The sequence below is a fragment of the Pseudopipra pipra genome, chromosome 2 (assembly GCF_036250125.1).
Source record: "Pseudopipra pipra isolate bDixPip1 chromosome 2, bDixPip1.hap1, whole genome shotgun sequence".
In the NCBI taxonomy this organism is placed as follows: domain Eukaryota; kingdom Metazoa; phylum Chordata; class Aves; order Passeriformes; family Pipridae; genus Pseudopipra; species Pseudopipra pipra.
Window position 1 is genome coordinate 66,565,770 of NC_087550.1, and position 20,081 is coordinate 66,585,850.

The following is a 20,081-nucleotide window of genomic DNA, read 5'->3' on the forward strand; positions in this document are numbered from 1 at the left end:
GTTTCCTTCACAAGTTTATTCATGTTCTGGTGACCATCCCAGTGTGAATAAGAATTTTACACATTAAGTGGAGACATCCTGTCATAGATATACAGGTTATTGCCAAACTGCCAAATAAAAGAAAAAAAGGGGGGTGGGGTGACTAGCCCTTGATCTGGATCCAAGCAACACACACTTTCCTCTGTACACATTGCTTTATCTAATCTTCTATAGAGAAGGTATATCTGAAAGAAACCTAACTGGAGAATGGTCTAACATTATGGTCTTCTTTCACTTAGCTTAAACATACCACAGTCAGTGAGACACGTATTGTGTAAACTTTTTTTTGAAATTAACAGAAGTTGATTTCTTTAAGTATTAAACTGGCTGAACTGGTTTATACAGAATGACTAAAATTTCAGCAATACCAAAACATCTATTTTCTGATTTTTTCCCTCATCTTCTCCATGAAAAAGGGAAGATGATACTCTTCCTCTTTCGCTGTTTTCTTCTACATAGTTTACCGCTAGTAAACTTTCTGTAGTTAATTTCCCATCTAAAGCAGTAAAATTACTGCAGTAGATAAGTGTCCAAGAACAACATTTTGACCAGCTGCTTTCAAATATAGATATGTTTAATGCTTTTCTTGCAACGATCATTTTTCAGAAAATATTCATCTTGCAAAATTATTACTATGGTAAAAGCAGCTATTCCATGAGGAAGTCAAGGGTGGATTTTTTTTCTTTATATTCATTAAATTAGTTAATGATCTTAATTAACAAAATGGCATAAACTGGCATAACACCACAGACATGAATAGAAGTAGCCTCTGTCCTAAATACTGGTAGTGTCCACAAACACTAGACTTATTTTCCTGAAAAACTAGCTCTTCAAATATATTCTTGCTACCTATGATCATTTCTAGCCATTTCATTAACTATAATACTTACCCACTCATTCAAATGTAATTAGGCCATTCTTAAATCTACAGAGTTGTTTCACAGTCCATAAACAAGCCTATTTTATATACCTAAACTTACACAGACAGAATAATTTAGCATTAAAAAAAATTAGGATCACTTGAAGAAACACTTTAAGTGAAATTTATGTCCCCGTAGTGTTATTTAGTTTCTTGTAGAGTTTGAATCCTAGAATCAACCAATCTAGTTTTTCTCAGTAACAGAGTTTGTTGTTTGCTCCAGAGTGGAGCTAGTGAGCAAATAAACATGTAGGAAGGAGGTATCAGGGCCCTGGACCAAAACAGAAAGTAAATTAACTTTGCAGTTTGAGTTGTGGGTACAGTTTTTCTGTTTAATGCAGATACGTCAGGTGATCCTTGGCCCTCAAGTAAAGAGATGCAGAGCAGCTTAAGTCTGTGGTAATCAAGATATCTTATATGTTAGGTGAACTGGATCCCTTTTTCAGTTTATTTTGTGCGTGTTTAAGCCTATTCTAAATATGACCAAACATCTATTTGGTAAAATTAATGTTCGTGCTTAGGACACTTTTTCTATGGTTGACTTGTATTTCTAAAATCTGCTAAAATCTTCAAAGTCTAGATGACCAGTTTAATCTAGGAATGGAAATGATAGTCTGTGTCTTGATGGATAGTTGGACGAGAGAGATAGACAAAGAGAGAGGCAGAGACATTAGAATATTCCAGTACTTCCATGGGGAAGGTCTACAATTTTTGTTGAATTTCAGGTTGGTAGTTTTCCACACTGAGAGATCAGAATGCAAAAAGGACATCACACTTCTGTTCAGTGGGGAAATCATGGACTGCCCCTTTGAACCTAATCAAGGGATAGAGAAATTTCTATGTTGCTATGTTTGCCTGCTACACTGCAGGAGAAAAGAAAAAAAGAGCCAAAAATGAAAGATCATAAAGATAAAGGTACAACTAGCAACCGTGTCTCAGTCTTCTTTAGCAGCACAACTCTCCCCCTCATAACAGGAAAAAATAGCTAGTTAACTGGACAGCTCTACTTTGTTCTTTCAGTATTAGATGTTGAACTGCGTTTGTCCAGAAAAAGTTACTCATGAAACATTGGGAAGTTAGATGTTGATATTACAAAATTCTATGTTAGCACCCAACTCTGTGTTTAGTCAAACTGATAGAACTCTCTTCCTTGTTATATCAAGTGTTGGATTGCAGTAACACTGAGCTGAACTACAGGCACAACTGGACCTTAATCTTTTAAGAGGTTCCTTAATAACCGGAGTGCTTAATTTTAAACTATTCCACAGGTAAATCAATTACTGTGTTAAGTGAGTCTGACACTAGGACAATGAGAAAATATACCTGAGCTATTTATGTAGTCACATATTTGCACTGAACACAGTGAAATTAACTGACTATAGGTGTTTGGGGTTTTGTTCATTTTTAAAAATTATTATTTTAAAAAAGCAAAATCGGAAATAAGCACAAAAATTATAGAACACATTCTCAGTCTTTGAAAAACAGCTACCACTTTGACTACACTAGATCTATTCATTTTTCTCAGGGATGTAACAATTAAATAGGTCTATGAAGAACTGAGTATGAGGCCCTCGAGGTCATACTGGACGTGTTTTCTCAGTTTGCTCATGCTGAGCTAGAAAGCTGTTGTCTAAAGCAGTAGCAGCAGAAAGAAAATGCATTAAAAAAAAAAAACAGGCTCCTGTGAATTTATGAGGAGTGTATCACAAAGACAAATATTTCAGCCATGCAATTCCATTCGGCCTTTTCAGCTGTGTGTCCATAGCAAGTCAACGGCTAAATTGAAAAATCAATTCCAATTTAAATTATTGGAATAAAGAACACCAGGAGTCAGAGATAAAATGCCTTTGTTCTCTGAGATCCTTTTTAATTGGAAAGTTATTTCTTCAGGGTATTCTAATGGTTCTGAGGAAAGATTGCAAAACAAAGTTGATCGGCTGGGGGAAGGTTAATAGCTAATGTGTTTTTCTTGCTGCACAGCAGCCTCCTGTCTTTATGACAGCCTCCATCATATGTGAAAAGAGCCATGACTCTAAATCATTTGATACATGTGGCTGTAGTGTGTCCCTCCGTTTCCCAAAGAAATCACATCAAGGATGTTACTCTGAGATATTCATAGCAGTCCGATTGGCATTCTGACCAGAATTTCTTTGCTTATAGATGTTTATATGGTCACTTGCTTAAAACAACCATGGTGTTGAGAGGTTTTGCTGAAGATTAATATCATTTTGTAAGTATCAGGGATATTTTAAATAAAACACTGGTAGCCATGCATATGAAAAGCATTTTCCTTTTATTTCAAGACTACTGAAACAATGACTGAGTTGAACTATCAGCAACTACAGATAGAAAAAATGAAGAGGATCTGTAATTACAGAAAAGAAATGAGATTATGCTGACACAGGGCAGAGTGAGAAAGGAAAGACAAGACATGTCAGGGAAGAAAAAAAGGAAATTAATAAACAGTCATTATGCTTGAACTAAAACAAAGTCAAAAAGAAAGATTTCCTTCTCATATAACTCTCATAACCAACATCTAGAAATGTCATGGTTTAGTTATAACATCAGTGTAAGCTTTATTTTGTTAACAGAAAACTGTTTAGGGTACTTGTAGATTAGAAATCTTAAATGGGCATTTAATTTGAAATTAATAAAACAGTTATGGCATGTGTTAAGAAAAGTTACTGAGGTTTGCTTAGTATATTTAATTAGTGTAAGGGAGATAAATCTAGTTGCCATGTAATGAACTGAGAACTGCAGATACAGTAAATGTGTACTTACGTTCCTATTATTAATGCATTAAACTTGTAAGAATGTTTAGGAATTTAATTAGCATTTAATAAGATAGCTATAGCAAATTACAGTAGTTAGATGTTAAATGTAAATTAATATTTTTAGTATTTAATTGATATTAACTAATTAATTACTGTTTATTACATGGCAACTAGATTTATCTTTTATAGAGTTATTAAATCTAAATTAGAAGTTCTATTTTAAGTGTCCTCTACTCAATTAAAAAATACAGTATCTGGGATTATCAGGGTTTACCTTCGTGGAGAAATTGGGTGATCTTGGGATATTAAATCTGAAACATAAATTATATAGTATATAAGGAGATTAAGTATCTTCACACAGGGGGAATATTATTCATGTGGATAATCCCAAGAAAATGAAATTATTCAACTGAGTAGAAACCTTTTGTAGAAGTATTCCCTGAATTAGGCATCAGAAAGGAAAAAGTTTTTAAAAAAATGTTTTAGAAGATCAAAAAACATTTTCTCATCCTGTTCGGGACTAACTTTCCAGTAGGTCTATGACACGTTAGAGAAGGAAATAAAATTGAGGTTTTCAAAGACCCTCTATATGGGATAATTGCTTAAAAAAAACCCTCATCACAGACGACAAAATACAGGGTTTTGATGTGGAATACTTTGGAATTACTAGTCTTTACTTAAATAGGAGTTACACTGCTCTGCATCCACATTTGCACCTTATACTGACTACTCTATGTAGTACTGGCGCTATGAAATAGTTTACATGCAAATAATGACAAGAGCTTATAAGGCATTTCTGAGAGGAAAATAATTTTACAAAAGTGAAAGATAATATGTTTTAAGCCATCTAGTCCACTGATATGTCAAACAAGAAGTTGCTGTGAACCCCCAGGGCTGTGTTTCTATAAAAGGCTGAGGTACATAAAGCATGAATAAAAGTTTGGACATCAATTTAAACTCAGCATATGACCTCCTTCGTTACTTGAAAATCCTACGAGTGCTTCAGCAGACATGGACATATGCAGAACTTTCCTACATGAGAAATGTGACCTAGTCATTTGTCTATCCCATAAGGCTGACTGGGATGCCTCAGGTGAAGTGCACACGCAGTCTAATGCAAATACGTGCTTTAAGAACATTTAAAATGGCAGAAGCATCAGGACTTTCAGGAAATTCACTTCAGTCCCCGAGTTTTATGTTCTACAGCTGTGAAATAAGGAATACTATTACACTTTTGGAATAAACTCCTGTTTATTGAAAAATTATTTGCAAGGCCTAATTTATCTGAAAATTCTGCAATCAGAAAATACTTGTATATTTTATTACCTGTTTTTTTTATTTATGTCTTTCCACATAAGGAATAAACATAGCAAAATCAGACTAAAGAAAGCTCTCTGGGGGGTCTCTAAGTCATAGAGATTGTAGAGAGTTGCAAAAAATGTTACACTGATTTTTTTTTTTATTACATTTATTGCTGTCTGGATCCTTTTAACCTTTAAGAATTTTATTGTAAAGCTACTCTAGTCTTTTATAGTTTCTTTCATTTTCCCTTGTTATTAGAATAATACTTTCTTGTAATTTAACCTTAGCACGTCTTATATGTCAGTTTCTCCTCTACAGATATATTCAACTACTTCTCATTGCCATTATCTCAGTATAAATAAAAACCTGATCTTACTCAAATTATTAGAAAATTCAAATGGATTTGAGTAGGCCAAGGATTTTGACTGTTCCTTAGTTCTCCATTATTCTTAATTCTCCATTGTTCTCCACTCATACTACTGGAATATTTACAAATCACTTAATTATCCGATTACTTCACGTAATCTGAACAAATACTATTTTCACACTCTTTTCTATCAACACTTCCTTAATGACAAAGGCTCTGATTTCTAGATAACCCTTCTGCCTAAATCATGCCACTGTCCTCTACAAACCTAACTCAGGAATGTCTTTGGTGATTCATGGTTGGCTGTACTTGTCACCCAGCAGATGGCTGCAAAGCAAAAGTTTCCCACGAGTACAGCGCCTTGAGATTTCAAGCTCTATGATAGTTGGTCCAGGAATTTTTCATACTTGCTTTCATCAAGCCTTCAGGGTCTATAGCAGATGCTACTGCAGTTTATTTAATTGAGTGCTACCATACCCCCACCATTATCTCACTGCCCTAACTGGTTTAGTAAATATTTTAGATCTTTATTTCTAATGCACAGTAAGTAGGGTTTAAATTATAGGTTGATACATCTGCCAGCATGTGAAAACAACTCCTCTAAACTGAAATTTCTACTCATCCTTTTCCCAGACATTTACATTCTTTTGGATTAAAAAAAAAATCCAACCAAAAGAAACCAATCAAACCGAAAAACACAAAAATAAAGTGAGAGCATACGGGTTGATTTAAACTTACAAAAACAAACAAACAAACAAAAAAACAGAAAAAAAAAAAAGGGTAAAAATAAAAAGCTTCCAACTGCATTATTTCTTCAATTACTTTGCAATCCATAATCTCCTAAATCCAACTGAATTTAATAGGATGAAAAAGGAAAGGAACTGAATTTGCTCCTGACAATATTTGCACTCTTTGGACATTTCCCTGTTGTCATTTTTAACACTTATTTTGCCATTTACTTTTGCAAAATGGCACCTTAGAGCATTAGACCACCTTAGACAAGCTTTTTACAACTTTATATATTTATACTGTATTTGTATGTATGAATGTACACATACATGGACACAGATATTATTAATCCATGTGTCTGCTCGATCCTTTGTTAAGGACAAGGATAATTAGATGATTCAATGGCCATTCAACCACTGTGATTACAGAAAGCCAGATTTTCAATCTGGGCATGTGTAAGGAAGTTGTATTGATATATTTAAGTACAGGTAATTTTTCCTTCCCAGGAGGACTGACTAGCATTTGACAAGAGTCCAGACGAAGTCTCCTTCTCATAATATTCTTAATAAGATATGACTGTACAAAGCCTGTGTACACAACATTTAACTTAAGAAGGGAGAGGATGTATCTGCCCGAGGTTACTAAGTGCAGCATCTATGCTGATTGCCCTGTTTAGAATAACACATATTTGAGGAAGCAGATGTATATATTTTGTTGCTTTTGCTTTAAGTCAAAATTTAGGAACCTTTAGGAGAGCCTGTAAGACCTTAATTGCTTTAAAATACTGTTGAACATGTTAGAACTGAAACCTGAAAACATTTAACATGAATTCTTTAAAAGCTTTTTGAACTGTATAACCATCAATCCTCAATGCAGAACCTAGAGACAGCAATCCCACCTGAATCATGCTACAGTTAATATGTACTTGCTAATATAATTTATCAAGCATTCTAAATCCATATGACACAAATGTACAACATTCAGTCGGAAAAAGTTCATCAAGAGTTGTAAGTAAAACTGAACGTATGCATTATAAGCTCTTTCCATGCAGTGTTTTCCCCTATCTGTCTCCTTAAAACATTTCACACTGAATGGTTTCCTGTGTGCTCTGCTGCAGATTTATTCTTCTCTTGATGCATGCGTGTAACTCCCCATTAATGTTAGTAGGAATGAGATTTACGTATGTGCACTGAGAGGAGAACAGACCCCATGGTATTTTATTCGCCTATACAGGATTATAGCCTCTGAGGATAGATTTGATTTTTTTGTTGGTAGCAAAAAAGCAGCTTGACAAGTAGCTTTTTGATTGATAATACACTGGGAGTCATAATTTATATAATCTTACACCTGCTACTGAACATAAAGGTCACTTTAAAGGTGTGAGTTGTGTGTGCTGGGGCAGAGCATAAACCAAAGGGTCAGTTTTCAGTGGTTACTGTACGATGGAGAAACAGAGAAAAACTCCTATCAATGCTGATGAAATTGAAAATATCATAGCAAGCATTGTAATTAACAGCAAGTTTCCAGAACTTGACATTCTGAGCAAGTGTCATTCCCTAGGTTATTACGGAGGGAATTAGAGTGGCCTTTCACTGTCAAACTGATATATACCATTGGAGCATTGCTGAAGAAAAAGCACCATTCGTGATGTCTTTTCAGGATTTAAACATCTGCTGAATTCCATCTCTTTCTATCATTTTCTGAAAATAGATACACATCTCAAAAGGTCTCTATCTGGGGCGTTGAGTGGATTCAATATTTCAGCATTTTTCTGCTTTTTAAAAAAACCTTATTCTATGTGCAAGAACTCTCTTGTATACAGCATCAGCAGGAATTTCTTAAAGCTTAAATATTTTTTTGAGGGGACTGGTTTCTTGAAATGAAGTCTTATGATTAATCACTGCATATACTCCTTTTTTCTAAAGAATCCTGTTTGTATGCTGGGATAAAAGAAGAGAAAAAAAGCTTTCATACCATAAAGTTGCAAGATTTTTTTTATTCTTTCGTTGCTTATCTCCATTTTTTTTCCCTAATAGTCTTACAAACGTATAAGGAGATAACCAATTTCTGTGCAAGACATTATTTGAGACCTTCTTGTCCTAACCTTCTGCTGCTGCTACAAGGGGAAGTGTACTTTCAGGATAGGGACATAGTCATCCTTTGAGGTTTTCAGTCAAATATTACTAGTATGTGTACTAACATATTCACTTTCTGTGGTTCTAATTATTTCCTCTCTGTGATTTGCTATAATTATTAATTATATAATAGATAGGTTTAATTTCACTTCAACTTTCATCTGGGAAATAATCCAAAGCCACAAAAAAAGCCAATAAGATCTGCTTAATTGTCTTTGGGTGTTTTGATCAGTTTTCTTCAAGCTCTGAATATGACTCAATCTTGAATGTGTGTCATGAATTTGACTTCAGCATTGATGTTTAGGACTCCCAAGCCCATTCAGGATTTCCAGTCCATGCTGGAAACTACTGAAGTCCTCTAAGTGACTGAGTGACTGTAGTCTCTATTATTTGAATCATTTGTTTGGGTCAGGAACACAGGCTTAGAATTTGGAAATAATATCCACACCATGGAGAGTTTGTTGTCTCCTGTCATGAGAGAATGTATTTCTCTTTTCAGGGTGGGGAAATGGTTACAAGAAATGACTTCTGACATTAATGGAACAGGGGAAAAATTCACTTTCCGTGAAAATAACTGCTTTTAGGCCTAGCTTTGTCTTCATAGATCACTATGCTTTACAAATGACCTACAATAAATTAAGTAGACACCTCCACAATGGGGATGAAAGTCTTGGCAACGCTGATTAGTTGTGGCAATTATTTTAGAGATTTATACAGTGTTTGCCAGAACCTTCTCTATCTTTACCATTTTATCTGTGATACCTTGTTATGACAAAAATTAAAAAAAAACCCCATAACTAAGAACTGAAAAGAATTTTGTAACATACAAATTATCAGTGCTTCTTTAACTAATGAGGTAATGAAAAACATTTTCCTCGCAGATAGACTATTTTAATAGCATTTTATAAAGTTTATTTCAGTATCTTCAAAAATAGCAGTGACCAACATTAGAGAAAATTCATGCAGAACCACAAATGAAGCTGATTTAAAACAGTATGGAGATATATTTTGTTCATGTGTACACAGTTAAAGTTGAGCTGTTCCACTTAGTTTGCCCAAAGATATTTTTTTCCTTCATGATATTAATTCAATTAAGTTAAAATCTTGTTATCAGCTTCTCTACTGACTGACAAGAGCTTTTTTGTGTCACAGGCAATATTCGCCAAAACCTGCCATTGTTGCTAAAATTGCTGCTCAATATTGTTCAAAGAAATTTAAATTTTACTCAAAATTGACAAAATAATTGTGAAATGCTGTAACATTAATAATCTTAAATGGTTTTCCATGCAAAATATCAGAGATTATTATTTTTATCTACCCAACTAAATCTTCATTAATCACTCAATAAAATGGTTAAATAGAGTACTATTTATATGTATTTGTCATTTGGGATGTATATCCTCTTATAATGGCATTTTTGTCTGCTAGTCCGTGTTCAGGGGAGGGTACAATTGATTCAGGAAGGACCAGAGGGATTTTTCATGGAAGTGCAAATGTAACACCATGTTTTATGGTTGAGGATAGTTTATGAGAGAAAGCTTTCTGTGCCTTAGTGGTAGAGCATGAGAGCCAATTTTTAACACTAGCATTGCCAATTCTCAGGCTGATGAACCAAACCTTGGTTTATGATGTGAAGTTATTATTCATGATGGTAATGTAAAATAAAGAACAGCAACAACAAAACTACTTCGAGAATTGAATAATGACTTCATGTTTTCTAGAAAATAAAAAATGCTGCAATCATTAACCAAGGTCAAAGTGACATAAATACATTGCAGATCCAACAGCTCAGAGAAGAAAACAGTTTGCAGAGATCATGGTAATTGCTTAACAGTTTCAATTTAAAGATTGCTAGTACTGCCTTATTTTTTTATTTCTAGTTTAAAAAATTTTTGAGAGGATAGCTACATTGTTCTTTTGTAATTATAGCGCAAAAATCTCCCTTGACAATATTTTTTCAACTGTCTAGAAAACACAACAGTGATCATATTCTTTCAACACGGAAGCAGATATCTGCCTAATAGTAAATAAGAATGAATTTTCTGTCTATAGAAGCTAAAGAATTTTCTTTTAATTAAAAAAAAGTACGTAGTTAATGTAAAGCAAAATAAAGTTCACATACTGCAGAAGAATCATGGAGTTTGGAAGGGACATCTTGAGATCATTTTGTCCAAGCCCCCTGCTCAAGTTTTCAGCTAGAGCAAGTTGCAAAGGGCTCTGTTGGGTTCTGAATATCTCCAAGGGCAGAGACTCCATGTTTCTGGGAAAACTATTCCAATGTATGATCATTATCACAGTAAAAGAAAAATAAAATCTTATGTTCGGGGGAATTCTATGTGTTTTCATTTGTTCTCATTGTCTCTTTTCCTGTCACTAGTCACGGCTGGAAAGAGTTTGGCTGCTGCTTCTTCAATCCCTCCGATCAGGTATTTACACACTTTGATAAAATCCCCTTGAGGCTTCTTATTCCCAGGCTGAATAATTCCAGTTCTCTCAGCCTTTCCTCACATGACAGGTGCTTTAGTCCCTTAATCAGCTTTGTGACACTTTGCTAGACTCATTCCTACATGTCCATCTCTCTCTTATACTGGAGACCCCAGTATTGGATCCAGCACTTCAGATGTGTCTCATTGGGGCTGAACAGAGGGCAAGGATCATCTCTCCTGACCTATGAGGAATGCTTTCTCTAATGCAACCCAGTATTCTTGTGGTGCTCATTACTGCAGTGTCACTGGACATTTATATAGTTCATGGGCAATTTGGGGTACACCAGGATTTCTAGGTCCTTCTGTGCAGAACTGCTTGTCAGCTAGTTGATCCCCTACATGTGCTGCTGCAACGGATTATTCATCCCCAGGTGAAAAGCTCTGCATTTCCTTTCCTTGAACTTCGTGAAATCTGCCTGATTGAGGATGATGTGGGTTACCTAACCCTTACTAGAACCTTACTACAGTCAGTATAAGCACCATCCCTCACCTCTTCTCCCTCATTCACCAAGCAAGTCTCCTCATTGTGGAAGACTGCAAGGTTGAATTCCTCTTCATAAATCCATGTAGAGTCCTCCCCATCACCTTCTTTTCCTTCATGTGTCTGGAATCGGATTCTGGGATCAGTTCTTCTACCACCTTCCCAGAGACCTGATCGTAATTCCCTGGATCTTTCTTCTTGCACTTCTTGAAGACGGGAGTGACATCTGCTTTCTTCCTGTCTTCAGGAATTTCCCCCAGTCACCCTGATTGGGGGAAATCATTCAAAGATTGTCAAGAGTGGCCTCACAATGATGTTAGCCAGCTCCCTCAGCACTCATGAGTATATCCCATCAGTTTCTGTTATGTGGTACTTTACTTCTGTACATATTTGTCCCTTGGGGCAAAACTACAAATTGGTGACTGGAAGTAAATAATATAGTAATTCAGTAACTAATATAGGAGGTATGGTTCTTCCTACCGACTGTGAATAAAATTACAGTCCTGGCAAAAATTGTTTAATCCGAGAATTGTGCTTAAATTTAGCAGTAAACAAAATGGTCATTCTGAAGCAGAAGTTAAACCTGGGAAAATCTGAAAAATGCTGATACTGTTTATTGTGACTTTCAATCATGCAAGCTTTGAAATTTTTGCAACCAAAAAGACTTTTTTTTATCCCAAGACTGGTAGGGTTGGTCTCTGCTTGGTAATTATATAATTTTTAAGAAATACATATAATCCAAAGAGTTCAAGTGTCTCCACTGAGTCTCAATAGCAATACCTTTTTTCTTTTCTCATGTATCTTATCACGTATCTCTTTACATATATGCATATATATATAGAATATTGTCCTCAAATTTACAGATACATCCTAGAATGAGATAAAGTTATTTCAATTTTAAAAGTTTCTGTTTCAATATTCAGTTTCGCATAGTTTTACATCTAAAAGGAGAAATGAATGTCTTGTACTGATTTCTCTTGTTGCCTTGACAGCCGTGATCAGCAACAAATAAAGAACTATATGTACATGGGTTTGGAATATTTATCTTTTTGTACTCTGGAATTATACCTTTTTTCAGAATTAAATACTGAAGCAACACTTAGGAACAGAAGTAATGCAGTATTCGACAAACATCAAAATGCAGAGCACATCACGGTATTGTTGTGAAAAATAAATATATCTACAAGCTGGGAACAAATTTAGATTGTAAAGAAAATATTCTTCTATGAGGTCCACCCACATGCACCTGTTTCTCTTTATATTAAATAGCTTTTTATTTGTCAGAACAAATTAAAATACCTGAAAATAAGAAGCATGCATCAGAATGCAACTCAACCCACATCTATACCTCTCAGATAAAGTTCTTACTTTATAAGAAAATGTCATGTGAATCTAGTCATGGATATAATAGTGTGGGACTCCCCAAGGAAACCAAAAGCCCTTTTGCCTTCACTACATCTTCAAGCACACATTACACTAAATGCAAAAGGCAGTGACATCAACGGTCTATAAAAGCATGACCTTCAAGTTGATGGATTTAGAGTAATAAAAGACCTCAACAGCAGATGACATATAAAAGGAATTTGTAAGGACAACCTACTTTGGTGTATAACGAGTAAGAAATCTAATACTGTGTTTACCGATTCCACAGGCTTTGCTGTGTTAGTTTCACCTGAGAACATTTCTAAACCCAAGAGGTAGAAAGAGGCTGGAGACAGGACAGTGAGTGTGGGATATTAGATTATTTGGGTATAAATTTGAGAAGAAAGATGATGTTGAAAAAGCATCAGCTGAAGGGCATCTGTAGGGGATATATATACATATATATATTTCTGGAAAAGATATTACTCATATATCACAAATAAGATTTTGCAGGCAAATTTTTGCAGTAGTAGTTTGTAGTGTTTTTTATTACTGGCTTGAAAATATATTTCTATATTATGGGTGCTTAACTGTTTAATGAAATAAACCTAAGAAATTTATTTAACTAAAGCAGTATGGCAATGAAGGGACAAGGCTTCCGAAATGATCCTCAACCTGCAGTCCATCCATACAACACCCTAGTGGTTTATCCACTGGTGAAGTTTACCAAAACATAAAAATTGCCAAGAGGGGGCAGCAGCATGTCGAGCCATTGGAACTCTCCTGCCTCCACTGGAAGGCCAAAGAAGCCAAGATACAAGCACCTATTCACTTAGCAGATCTTTGTTAAAGTGGAGCTGAACCTGAGAAGATAGTGTGATGCTGTCAATATCTTATGAAAAAAGCAATTGCTTCCGCTGTCTAAGAATAGCAGGACTTGTCTGATTTTCTAGAAATTCTTCAGGCGAAGCCCAATTAAAATCACAGAAAGTTGGAAAAGCCTTCAGTAGTCATATAGCTCACAAACAAAATGCCATAAATAGTTATCTACTAATTCTAAGCCATGACAGTATGTCATCTGCTATCAAAAATTTAGAATAATCATAGGATGAAGTTTTATTACCTAAATGCATAGAGGACTCTCTTGGAATAGACAGAAATCAACAGTTCTACATGCATTTTAAGTAACTACATATGCAAAACATATGCAGATTTAAGTCAGATTTACATATAAAAATGCAATTTCTTGTCCACTAACAAATTTTGACTGTATATGACTGCAACCCCACTTTGAATTCTGCACATACAGAAGACTTCTGAATTTAAAGTTATTTGCATGCAGGGAATAAACTCCTACAGTTCTGCTAACATTCTATGTTTTTCCAAACCTTTCATCTATCTATATAGATTCTTCTGCAATCACCACTTTCACAGTATCTAAGGGGCCTAATGACTCCTTGTTCTGCCAGGTTTGCACTTAGAGCTTTTTATTGCCACTCTTTAGAAGGGTGTTTGAACTGTGGCAGGTAGGACAATCCAAAGACAGATCTCATTTCAAAGTATTCTGAAGGGAATAGCTAGTAAAGAAGAGCAGTGATTGATGCAATAGAAGACATAAGAGGATTTTCTTCCTTTTTTTTTTTTTTACCAGCTACAGAGAAGTCTAGACTCTTTACTTTAAACTTGAAGTGTTAAAGGGGACTCTTAGATCTGATCATCTCAAAGTCTCTAATCTATGCAAAAAGTGGGCATTGATGTAAAAATAGTGCATGTATGAACAACTCAGAAGCATAGCTGGAGTGCAATGTACATTTGTGTGTCTAAACACTTTGAAAATGCTTGTTCTCGTCTGTGAGACTGGCAGAAGGCGAGAACAGTCAAAGATATATTCTGTGAAAATTCAGCTCTTTCTTCCTAACGTACTACTTTTCCTTCTTATTAGAAAACTAAAATCAGAGAAATGAGTGAAAATCATAGAATCATTTCCTTGCAAAGTGTACGGGTGTATATCTAAGTCTATGAATGTATAGCAGATTGTATTTATATTCCTGCAATACAACTAAGTTATATAATTTTAATTTTCCATTATTTTACCTGCTCAGTGTTAGAAATATTGAAAGAATGCTATTCACTGTCCTGGTCACAACTAGTTCTGTAACCACATTCTGTGTCACCTAGTTAACTAGATATGCACCTTACTTTTATTTTCCCACAAGTACATGATTTAAACATTTCTGTGACCAAAAATTAAACCTTTAACTGTAAAGGTGGGGATTTGACATTTCGACAGAAGAAACATTTAGTCTTCACTTTCCATTACTCTAAAGCATGGATTATTAGAAAAAAATAAAGTGTCACTATTCCCCTCAAAAACTGAAATCAAAGGGAATATTCTTGGCCGGCATTTCTGAGATAGAATCTCATCACTGTTGCATTGAAGGCTAAACATATCCTCCCAGGCTATCACAATTGAATTGGGCAGAGGAGACCTGAAACGCACAGTAAAACATGGGTCACACAATCACATTTATTCTTTCCAGAGATAACAAAATATAAAGTAAAGTCCTAGAAAATTATTCTTCAAAGTTAGGTACCATGATTGTCCAGCAAACTGATGCAGAAATTCTGAAAAACTACTTCCTAAATCTCTAATCGTATTAACCTTATTAGTCCACTAAATTTTCAGGTAATTAAAACATTTAATTGTAAATTATGTCTTTACAGAACATGATGCATCACAATCCGTAGCAGTGTTCCCGAAAAGCAGAAATCTTCAAAGCATGAAGGTTTAGATATAGATTCATAGACATGTAAGGAATTGAAGCACATAATTACAGTACTTAACAGTACATTGTAAAATGCTAGAGCATTATTTTTTTTTCCAGAATCAGTGCCTTCAGTGTGACAAGAGTATGGCATAAAATACATAAATGATACACACTCGATGCAATTGTGAGTTCTTTGATACAATACCTCAATCCCAGGGATATTTCCCTGCAGCTAACATTTCACTGTGGATATACTCAGCATGAGCAAGGAAACTTAGCAAGACTCTGTCATGTCACAGTGCAACAACAGCTAGAAATTTGCAGAAAAAATGTTTTGGTTTTCTTTGTTTGTTTGTTTGTGAGTGGTTTTTTTGTTTGTTTCTTTTGTTTTTTCAAAATGATCCTAACATAAAAAGCACATTCAGCATTTTGTTTCTGCTTAAGTTCTAGATATGACTAGTCTGTCTTATTCATATATTGACATATTTTTATTTCTTTTCTATGTGAAAAAATGTATTCAGAACTGTAGTATATAGTTAACTATATACTGGATAAATATATAACTATATTTAACCAACTATATTTTCTACTTTGCTAACTATAAATCTGTGTATATAGCTATGGGAAGATATTAATATATGTACAAGTAAAGGATTAGAACAAAAAAGATTTAATGTTCGTCTTTAACCACATAATTCAAGCATTTTATAAAATTACCTCCAAGAAATGACTTTGTCATCCTTCTGCCTGTGGAAAGTAAGTAACCAATACCTCCTTTTAAAATAAGTGTTTGTGTTTCTGTATATAATAATAGCATACATATGGTTGTGACTTGGATCATAACCTGGGTGAGAGTGTTTCAGGTACTGAAAGGAGTAGATCCTAGGCTATCTGAAATGTACTCTGAAGTAACTATCTTTTGCTGCTGCTTATAGAATATATCTAAGATATTTGATTTGAAACTGATGGTCTTAAAAAGTATAAAGTTATACAGGGTGAATACAGCCCCATATGCCCACAGATGCTGCAACTATGACAAAGTCCAAGAAATATTTGTGAGTGGACAAATCCTTTTACTGGGTCATGCTGGAGCAATCAACTGGAAAGCAAATTTGGGAAATTACCAAAGCAACTTCTAGTGGGCAGTTTAGCCTCAAGTCCCTGTAAAATCAGTCCTAGGAAGTCATTATAGAGACATGACATTGACACAGAAGGATATACAAAAGAAATCAAGGAGAATTCTGGCATGTGACTGGTTATATTTGCTCTAAGACAGGCACTCATTTCCCCACAATGGAGGAAATTTTACTATGGCACCTAAAACCTGCATTTCACCTTCCTTTCCCTTCCCTTTCCTCACAGTTTTATATGGGTCTATTACACTAGAGTGATGTGAAAAGAAATACTTATAGACACATCAGTCAAATTGGAAATCTGATGAGTCAGATCCATCACTGTACAATTAGTAAATCATGTATCTGTTGAGCTGAATCAGTACAGGCTTGTTGAAGTTTATGGTACTACTCCAGTTTGAAGTAGTGCTATACTAATTTATACCATTTTAATTCAAACAAGATCTGATAGAGCCTTATTTCCAGTGATCACAGGAATGGCTGATATATTACAGCTATTTCCTTTGTAAGCATAAGGTCATTTGAGAGCTCAGATTCTATTACTGTCTTATATGTGTTGGGAAATACTGACTTTTTAACAGCAAATAATCACTTCATGAAATGTAAAAATGGCATTTGTTTTTGGCTAGTTATGCTCCTGTTGCCTGCGGCTAGATCTTGTTCTCATTTCAGTCAAATGGAAACTAGTCAGTTCCATTTTTCAAATTGTCTTGCATTAATACAGTGCTGCAATGTTTGGATTGGGGCTGAACAAAAGAATTATTATTGGAGAGGAAAATGCTATCCTGATTTCTTTTTAAAGAAATGTTAATTAAAATCATTTCCCTGCAAGTATTTTAGGAAACTTTAATTCTGTGACAATTTAATTTGGTTTTTCTAGCCTAAAATTACTATGTGATATCACTCAGACAACTTTTGTTTTGCTGCTCTACCTTCACTATTCAAAACAAAATTTTTCAAGAAATACTGATTATTATATTTTTTTATACTACATGGGCAAGAGGCCTTTTAAATACTCTTCCTGCCTCCCTTTCCCTCTCCTGAGGAAATTCTTGTTGATATCAGCAAAACGCGTTAAGAGATTTACATTAGCATCCAGTAATCACTGTGGCTTGAGGGTAAGAAGAGCAAAGAGTTTAGGGACATGTTCACCCAACTTCAGCTGTCTACGATGTAGACATGAGCTACTTGTCTAAATTTTGCTAAGAGGCAGTGTTCAGGAACATGCACTACTTAAAGTACAGTTCCTCTGACCTATATTTAATGGTTGCGTTAGGATTAGATGAATGATGTGAGGTGCTTATTCCTCTCTATTGACTATATGTGAAATCTAAATGACAAGATGAAATGAAGACATTTATGCTCTAGACACCTATATTTTCTGAAGAATAATCCTACTTTAGATGTCGATACGCTGTATTGTAGCCTGCAGAAAGGGGATCCACTTGTCACTGGGCAAGTCAGTTCATCTTTCTGTTTCAAGGAAGACGTAACTATGAAGGACTTCAGAGGTGAACTGACTCACTAATGACACCCATACTATGATTACTAATTCAACAGACATTAACAGACAGATCTTATTTTCTCGGCTATTACTCTGTAAACTAGATCACATCTCTTCAGAGTACACCCCTAGAGATTGCCAAAAATTAAGCCTATGAAATAGGCACATCACTGTTGAGCTACACTGCTTGGATGACAGGAGATGCTTTGGTCCATTTAGGTATATTGCTGTGGTAACTGATAAATATTTGTTAGTTTAGGAAAGAAGGATTCATATATTATGTAATTTGCCATACAGAATCTATTTTGAACTTTTAAATATTGTCTTAAATTGGATGATAATCTACTGCAGATCACCACGGATTCAGATATATTAACGGTGTCCAGATAGATATAAAAAAATTATATATAACAAAATTAATTCTTTGGACCAATTCTTCTTCTTCATCTTCATCTTCAAACTTCCACTAATGACTTTCGGTTATTTCCCTAAAAGCAAACTAAAAAAAAAAAAAAAGCCCCAGAGTTAGATTAGGCCATATGTCAATACCCTGTTACCAGAATGTTTATATAAGCAATTTTCAACAGTGAAAGAAAATATGCCATTCACTTGGAAAAATGCATTCATTTCAAACTGTGAGGACGTATATCTTATTATAGAACATATGACATGGGAATTAGAACTCCGACACCTTAGAAAAAGCTACATATCATTTTCAAATGGTTACCAATGATGTTTAATGTCATGTTAGGTAGTTTCCCATGTTTTGTTGTAAGAAGATTTGTTTGAGTGAACATAAATAAGAACATACTTAAAATAAATTTTACTGATTATATTACGTTTTATGACCATTCATTAAAAGTGGGGCCCATAATCCATAAGAAATTTACTGTCATATGTGCCCACTTATATTTGCAGGTATAATTACTGCAGTGATTTACTTAGTTTGATATGTGTGGGTGCAAAAGGTATCTACATGTCTAGGAACTCCTTACACATATGGGTCCACGACTGATACTAATCTAATTACTTCACACAGATTATTGCATGAAAGAAATATCACCTTTACAAGAAACACCTATTCAAGAATAAAAAATGTAGGTTATGTCATATTTTCAGTGGAATTTAAAAGTTTAATTTTCTTGTGTGTGAAGTTTTTATAAATATTTGTGTATTGAAACAAGGAGTTTTAGAGGAGGTCATATCTGTAGTTTTCCCTTGAAGACATCTAGATGTTATTCTAAGTTCAAGTGAATGTGTCCTGGCAGCCAGCAGGGCCAACTGTGTTCTGGGAGGCACCAGACAAAGCATCGACAGCCAGTCAAGGGAGGGGATTGTCTTGCTCTGCTCTGCATAGGTGTGACCTCACCTTGAATATTGTGTGCAGTTTTGGGCACCACAATATAAGAAAGATATTAAGTTGCTAGAGAGCGTCCAAAGGAGGACAATGAAGATGGTGAAGGGCCTTGAGGGGAAGCCATATGAGGAGTGGCTGAGGTCACTTGGTCTGTACAGCCTGGAGAAGAGGAGACATCATTGCAGTCTACAACTTCCTCACGAGGAAAAGAGGAGGGGCAGGCACTGATCTCTTCTCTGTGGTGACCAGTGACATGACCCAAGGGAATGGCCTGAAGTTGCGTCAGGGCAGGTTTAGGTTGGATATTAGAAAAAAGTTCTTCATCCAGAGCGTGGTTGGGTGCTGGAACAGGCTCCCCAAGGAAGTGGTCACAGCACTAAGCCTGAGAGAGTTCAAGAAGCATTTGGATGATACTTTCAGGCACATGGTGTGACTCTTGGGGATGGTCCTGTGTAAGGTTGAGAGTTGGACTTGATGGTCCTTATGGGTCCCTTCCAACTCATCATATTCTAGGATTCTGGGATTCTGTGAAACTGAGGCATGGAGAAGTTAAACAATTTCATCAAAATGGCAGTATCAACAAGTCAATGACCAGTTAGAAATAAATGCGGTTGTATGTCTCAGTTTTCTTCATTCATTATCAGAATCGTCTGCCAAAAAAATAATAGATAACTGAACTACACTAAATTGTTTCAAATCTCAGAAACCAATTGGGTTCAGGCTCT